The following is an 8,640-nucleotide window of genomic DNA, read 5'->3' on the forward strand; positions in this document are numbered from 1 at the left end:
TGTGTCATGTTTACTATTGTTTTTCCGGTTTTTTTTTCATTTTTAGCCATGGCGTTGTCAGTTTGTTTTGGATTTATGAGTTTGACTGTCCCTTTGGTATCTTTCGTTCCTCTTTCAGAAAATATCTATCCTGTATGTAAACGGTGGTGATGTTTTAGTGAATTTATAAAAGTAATTCTGTTAATGATGATACTCAATACTTGCACAAAGATAAAAATGTTTGTAAGTACATCTTCATCAATTTTAATATGCTAAGATTGTGTGTACTAATAATTATAAAAAGTGCTCTATGACACATTGTTACATGTTTCAATATTGCAACTATATTGAACAGCTTTGTGTGCATAATATTGTAACACACTTGGAGTTTATAACTTACTCTATGCACATCTATCTGTTGTTGATGATTTTTGCATTTACATGTAGATGTCTTTTTCATCTATTTATTTTAGTCATTGATGTTGTTTCGTTGATGGTGTGATAATTACTTCTTTTTCTACATACAGTTTGTCATATTAAATTACAAGAAAAATCCGACCAAACAAGCTAATTTTGTGAATGTTTTTTTTATCATTTAGATATCATGATAATGTCCCAATATAAATCAAATAACAAATATATAACCTTGTTCAATCTTGTATACATGTATAAATATATAGGATCATTTGACTGATGCTAAATGTCTTTTGTTCAAGGACAAGGAAATACAGCTTCGTTTTGTTGTTGATATTGTTTATTATATCCTGTTTTGAGAATATTATCAGATGAGTTGTGAGTTTCTTGTAAGTTCATATATGAACAAAACACCTTTAGCTGAATTCATCTCGATGTCTTTTTTCGTAGATTTTGTAGACTTAACACTCGTACTAAGTTGTCGTCTGCAAATACGACTTTGTAACCTGTAAAATAGAGACTATCCAATCAAATGGACAGAAAACCAAACACAAATTAAGCATTATAAAATTAAATCAAATATATCTACATCTTTCCTTTCATACAATGTTTACGGTCTGAAAAAGAAAGTTCATGAAAAATTACACTGGAACTCACAAAATTTGAATAAACAGAAACTGCTTTTCAGCGCTACTTTTCTTTGATTAATTTTTAAATTAGTATGTACTCCCTATATACAGAGTTATAAAGTTTATTTTTACCCTGACTTTATATGGAAATGTTGACTCCTTAGTGAGTCTTTTACTTCGAATGCTATGTACATTGTTTCTGTTAGTTCGACATGTAATGTTCTGTGTTCTCTCCAGATACGCCAATGTTATCAGCCAATAAATACAAACGGTAATTTTTATATAAGTTAGACCGCTATTCGTTTTTCTGATTGAATTGTTTTACATTAGTAATTTTTGGTCCCGTTATAGCTTGCTGCTCAGTATGATCCAAAGCCGCAGGACCTAGCTTGACCTATAATGGTTTACTTTTATAAATTGTTACATTGATGGAGACTTGTCTCATTGGCACACATACGACATAATCCTATATCTATGATCATGATGATATAGCCTAGGGTGCACAATGTGGCATTTAACAAAACAAAAAAACTACCTGACTATCAATCAATTTATTAATTATTGTTCTTTTGTAATCTCTCTTTGATTTATATCATGGTTTACCTGATTTAGTTTTTTCTAATACTGTTGAATTATACCATTTCTTCTCCGGTTTCCAGAAGCCCATTACTTTTTCGTTCACTGCGAAATCCTCAGATAAAAATCAGAACATTATAATCATCTTTAGAATTTCACCTCTGTGTGAATGCTGCTTTTAATTTTATTAAAATAATTTAAAAAAAAAATGTTTTAAACTAGATAGGATTACAAAGATGTGGTATGATTTCTAGTGATACTATCACATAGACGTAATTTTTTTTTTATGTAAGCAGCTATATTTTACTGTACAATATTCAACAACAAGCAATCATATGCCGTAGTGTAAGCTTAAAAAATACGATTTAACATAATGTCAAAAAGTTAAACGTGAATATCAACGGCCGATACATAGAAATGAAATCATAGATCACAAACAGCAGACAAAATGACCACTAAATTACTGATTTCGGACAGACATACAACATGTATAAATGTGGCACAACTTAACGTCAGGCAAAACGCAAACAAATATTTTAATTAAGTGTGAAATCATTCCAGCAATGAATCATGGCTTGACATACTTTTTAGGTTTTTTTTGAAGTTCACAAAAATGCAAATGTATCATGATGTTCCGGGTTTACACACCCTCCCCACTTTTTCCGCAAACTGGATCCCAACCAATTTTCCAAAAAAATGAATAGTTACACAACGTACAAATCTGAACGTAAAAATAATATACACTAGAACACACCCGTGATGTCGCGGGTCCGTGACTGAATTAAAGTATATAACTATGCGCAAGCCTTATTTTAGTATTAGTATTGTCATATGATAAAGTCATGCCGATTATATGATACAGTTTTCTCTGCTTTCAAATCTTTCTGTTTGAACCCGTCGAACTGGAACTCATCAATTATTGGTAATATTAATTATTTGGAAAACAAAAGGTCCTGGAATGAAGTATTTTTTAATCAACAGCATTGTCCTATATTAGTTATAAATAGAATTGAATTCTTTGATTCGCTGTTTTACGTCATCATGCACGCTAACAAATTAAAAACTGTACCTATACACCTTATTTTTTAGTCCAGATTTTTAGTATTCTTATTGTTATCTTAGAAAGTCTTACTGATTAAAATACTACAATAGACCTGTAACAATTTTACAATTTAGTAGTGTCAACCCTGTGATTATGACCCGTGTATATAGCATATCAATCCTGAATAAGCATATTAATCCTGAATACACGGTTTGCCGGTGCGCCTGTCAGATGCGGGGCGTACAGATAAGGTAATAGGTACAGTATCAAAAACTACCTTGACCAAAAACTTTAACCTGAAACGCTGACTTTCATTTTCTATGTTTAGTGGACCCTGAAATTGGGGTCAAAAGTCTAATTTGGCTTTAAAATTGAAAAGACCATATCATAAGCAACAAGTTTACTAAGTTTCAAGTTGATTGGACTTCAGCTTCATCAAAAACTACCTTGACCAAAAACTTTAACCTGAAACTCCCACTTTCACTTTCTATGTTCAGTGGACGGTATAATTGGGGTCAAAAGTCTAATTTGGCTTAAAATTAAAAAGACCATATCATAAGCAACAAGTTTACTAAGTTTCAAGTTGATTAAACTTCAGCTTCATCAAAAACTACCTTGACCAAAAACTTTAACCTGACACTCCCACTTTTATTTTCTATGTTTAGTGGACCCTGAAATTGGGGTCAAAAGTCTAATTTGGTTTTAAAATTGGAAAGATCATATCATAAGCAACAAGTGTACTAAGTTTCAAGTTGATTAAACTTCAGCTTCACCAAAAACTACCTTGACCAAAAACTTTAACCTGAAACTCCCACTTTCATTTTCTATGTTTAGTGGACCCTGAAATTAGGGTCAAAAGTCTAATTTGGTTTTAAAATTGGAAAGATCATATCATAAGCAACAAGTGTACTAAGTTTCAAGTTGATTGGACGTCAGCTTCATCGAAAACTACCTTGACCAAAAACTTTAACCTGAACGGACGCACAGACGGACGGACGAACGGAAGCACAGACGGACGGACGGAAGCACAGACCAGAAAACATAATGCCCCTCTACTATCGTAGGTGGGGCATAAAAATAAACATTAATGAGTATAATCAGATATAACACATTCTGTTTCAACTTGTTGTCGATATTCTGATTTGTCAAATATGGAGAGTATGCAAGAATCTGCTCAATAAAATATAATAATAATAATTCAGTATAATAATCTAAAGCTGAATATACTATTTTTTCAAATAGGACCAGTAACATATGCTATAGCCTGTGATCCTGGGCCACTGTTTAACCATAGATCGAGTTTAAGCTAACGCTTCCGAAATAGAAGGTTGAATTAGGATGTCAGTGTTGCCGGAAGAAATCTCAGACCGTGTTCACACCAAACGCCGAGTACAGTAACCATGTTTACATTTGGTTTAATGTAATGAACACTAGTTTCACATTAAATTTGTTCACATCTATACACCTTGTTTAGCTACCTGTACATAAGATTTTTTCACACTTGTACACTATATGTCATTTAATTGTAATAGTTCATTACGTAGAACCAAATTTTCGAACAACTTTTCAAGCAGGTAGGGAACGACCATTTGACTTTAAAAAAGGGGGGGAAAGGATTTTCCACAGTTTGATTAAAAAAGAATCGGGTCATACAGATGATTTAAATGAACAAATATTCGGAAATCAAAGTTTCCCAATACGTTATAGTGTTAAATATTGAATTGGTACCATAAAAAAAAAAAATATATAAACTTTCGCGGGAGAAAAAATTATGACTCATCCCCCCTTTTTTTAGTTAAGTGGTTGGTCCTTTAAGAAAGTCATTTTGGATGATTTGCAGTAGTTTAATGATGTCTCGATTACGCACTAAAAAGTAGGGTGCATCAGCGTGCTTACATCTACGAAGAAGAAGAATTGCGATGTTAAGGACCACTATATTTCTATCTTTTCTGTGTGTTTCACATGGTATTTTTTCACCAAGGAGTATTTGGAAACGGTAGGGATTATATATATATATATATATATTTTTAAATGTATTTTAACGGATCTGAGATACTACACAAACAAACAATTAACCTCACCCTTTTTCAGTAATGCATTTATGAGTGAATCGTTGTTTGAGTAAAGACCATGCAGTGGCAAATATTTCTGTCAGTGTGTACGTCTAGTCGATTCGGGAGGACCTTTTCAAATGTATTATGTGTTCGGCAATGATGATGGGTGAGTCTTGATAAGGGTTTTATAAGCCTATGTAAAGTGTTTTTATAACAAATAAATATATTAAGTTTAGACAAATATTTCTATAAATCACTTTATTAATAAGTGTTATAAGTATCAAATTTATATGAAAATCGTTTCTTTTTTAAATATTCATGGGAAAATTAAAGTTCTGAATGTCTAGTTTAGTGTACACTTAACCTACACAAGGCCTACATCGACTATCGACTGCATGTAGACAAAACATGATTTAAACTACATGTAAACATTGAGTTTTATCAATGGGAACGTAATTATGAGTAGTTTATATGGAGTTACACTAACACAACACCGAGTTCAGGTCAATGTGAACACGGCCTCAGTACGACATACATATTGTATATAAAAAATAATTGATAAATGATTTTACCTAAGAAAAGGGCCAAACTTGGGCAAAATACTTAATATCGATCGAAAAAACAAGGAAATCGAGCATTGATAAAAATTCCATAATTGTTATTTGATAATTTGAATAACAGTTAACAGCACACATATTTTCAAAATACCCGTTAACAAAAGTATGAAAATACCTAATCAAGCTTGTCAAAAGAGACCCCCCCCCTCCCCCATTTTTAATAAATAATTATCCATATTTTTACATATAGTTTGACAAGTCCTGTCTGTAATTTTGATATAATTTGGGTCCAGCCATTTTTAAAAGGGGTTCAAACCCAGGATAAAGGGTGGGTTCCAACTTTGTGTTTACCTATTCAGACACATTCACCGTCAAAAAGGGGGATTCCACCACCTTAGATACGCCTCTTGTTCCAAAAGTAGTATTTTACTGTGCGCTGTAAAAACTTTTTTTAAGCTAGAAAAGAACTAGTGTGATTTTTTAATTTGAATTTATCGTCTAAAATTCAAAGAAATGCAGAGAAAAATGTTAACCAGAGTTTATAATATATTAATAAGTTCACTGACTTGGACTTTCCCGTACTATTTATAGGATATCTGATGAGGAGTTGTTTTTATTATTAATCACATATTCTTGCTGATTTGGGACTGTGAAAAAGGAAAGAACTAATTTTCTTCGATGCGACTATCCTGTCCGATAAAGGTCTATTTCTCAACTTTGGGAAAGCGTCCCAAATTTCATCCTTCCTCCGTCAAAGTTTTATCTTTGATTATATCTTATATCATCATAAATCTGCCTGCGCATATCATTACAGTAGAACCACAGTATCCGTGAAAGGCTTATAATTTAATGAGTTCGATACATACGTACAATATCATTTTCAAAAGTTAAGATTTCATTCCCTAAATTTGTTTCTTCGAGTTATGATTTGATATTCAAAATTCCTTTTCAGTTTTTGAGAGAGTTCTTTAATTTTCTTGCCTTGTATTTTGAAAGCTTAATACTGATTGGAGTGTATCATCTGGTTTATAAATAAAGCGCGCTTTTCAAGTAGCGTAAACACATGGCAACACTGAGATTTTTAAAACTGTAATATCCTAAACTATTTTTTGTGTACATATGAACAGTTTAATTATATTTTGTAACCAAAAGAAATACAGGGGCCCTGAAATATAATATGTAACAAATAGTCTTTATAGCTTTTGAAAGAACCTCTTTGATCTCCAACACGTCGGTTGTCTCGTAATATTCTTTTCGTGTGCGTGCTACATCATGCCTTAAAAAGTCTACATGACTGTATTTTATAAATCTAACGTCTCAGAAATTAAAGAAACTTAGTGTCCTTGAAAAGTTTTTATGATATAAAAGAAGGTTTGTTGAATTCTTACCTATTTCAGAGAACTAGCGCAAGGACAGGTGTGGTATGTCCCCAACGACGAATACACATCTAACTTTGCTCATTTTGTGAAGAAAAGGCAACTGCCAAATGAAGATCAATGTCTGTATTTAATTTTTAACTGGACGTCTTCCTGTCAAAATTTTAAGCGCGGAATCTTGTTTACAAATAGGTTACATTAACCTTAACCTATGATTTATTACAGTTGCGAACATTGGGATGGGTGTTACGGAATTTCAACGAATGACTAAACCTTAATGAGGTCAAGAGCAACTCTACAAGATCCAAGTAAAGATAATAACAAGGTCACTTAAAAATTTCTGATTCAGCTCTTAATATTGTAAAATAAAAATGAACGGAGATTCAGACTGAGTTATTACTAAACTAAGTTATTTGTGATGTTAATGTATCTTTAGCAATATTAACAAAACTATATCTTATGATTAGTTATATCAAATTATGTGATAAATATCGTTGGTTTTAATGTTAACTAAATACAAGTTTTCCCATTTATATTTTGAACTCTTGAGATTTGTACACAGAACGTTAACTCATAATTTATATAGCACGATTTTGAAGAGGATTCCAGTTTCTAAGCTGGCTTATTCTGCAATTTTTGAATTAAAAATTCACAGCATTTCAATGCCACCCCTCTCTCTCACCCCCCCCCCCCCCCCCCAACAAAAAAAATCAAAGCATCTCAGGTCGTTTCCTTGGATAGGACAAAAACATAAATGTCGCTTCAGAAATTGTTCAGAAAATGTAAAATTTAGGACATTTATATATGTAACGAAATTGATCTATCATCTGAGAAAAAACTGAGTGACAGATACAATAAACATATTCACAACTTTCTTTTCACTTTAGTTAATTAAACTTGCGCTTATTGTGTATTGTCATTATTGGGACTCTGTTCCTTGTGTTGTTTGTTGAAAATCATATCCATATCAACATCGCTAGCGATGATTTTATTGTTTTGTGCTGTTGGGTCTGCTGAATTACTTTCCCTCTCATGTACTCACATGATTCACAACAACAATTCTTCTAAAGATCTGCGTTAACCTCAGAATTTACGTTGGACCTGTGTTTTTTGTTACTCTTTTTTGTCATTTCCTGAATATTTCATTTGACGGTTGGACTATATTTTGTCTAAATGACGTAAACATTTATCTTCTACATTCAAAATATTAATTGTTTTAAAGTATAGTCTATACATACCTACCTACCTTTTGTCTCTTTATCTTCTATGTCTCTGTCTGACTTTGTAGTCTGTATACAATCGTTTTTCTTGAAATCGTATTCAAATCTTTCAGTTTTCGAACGAGCTCCCTCGAATCGAGAAAAATTACGATCAGCTATCTATTCGTTTTTATACGCCCGTCTTTTAGACAGGAAGTATTATGGTATACCGTTGTCCGTCTGTCTGTCCGTCTGTCCGTCCGTCGTCCACACTTCGGACAATAACTCAAAAACACTTTCACCAATTTCCATGAAACTTAAGTGAATTGTTCATATCTATTGACCTAAGCTCCCTTTCGTTTTTCTTTTTATTTCAGATTTTAAGTTTTGGATTAACGGGGCTTTATTCATAAAAAAGGGGGTATTTTCAAAACTTCGGACAATAACTCAAAAGGCTTTTACCAATGTCCATGAAACTTTGGTGAATTGTTTATATCTATTGATGTAAGCTCCCTTTCAATTTTTATAAATTTCAGATTTTACATTTCCGTGTTATGAATTTTCATGCTTAAAAAAGGGATAATTTTCCAATTTTGGGACAATAACTAACACTTTCACAAAATTTTATGCAACTTTATTTATATCTATTGACATAAGCTCCCTTTCCATTTTTATAAATTTTAGATTTTACGTTTTTTAAGTAATGATTTTTTATACTAAAAAAACGGGGATTTTATGCAACTTTGGTGAAACTTTGGTGAATATATTAATGTAATCATCCTTTTGATTTGTATTAATATCTGAATTTACATCA

The sequence above is a fragment of the Mytilus trossulus genome, chromosome 6 (genome assembly GCF_036588685.1).
Source record: "Mytilus trossulus isolate FHL-02 chromosome 6, PNRI_Mtr1.1.1.hap1, whole genome shotgun sequence".
Taxonomy (NCBI): domain Eukaryota; kingdom Metazoa; phylum Mollusca; class Bivalvia; order Mytilida; family Mytilidae; genus Mytilus; species Mytilus trossulus.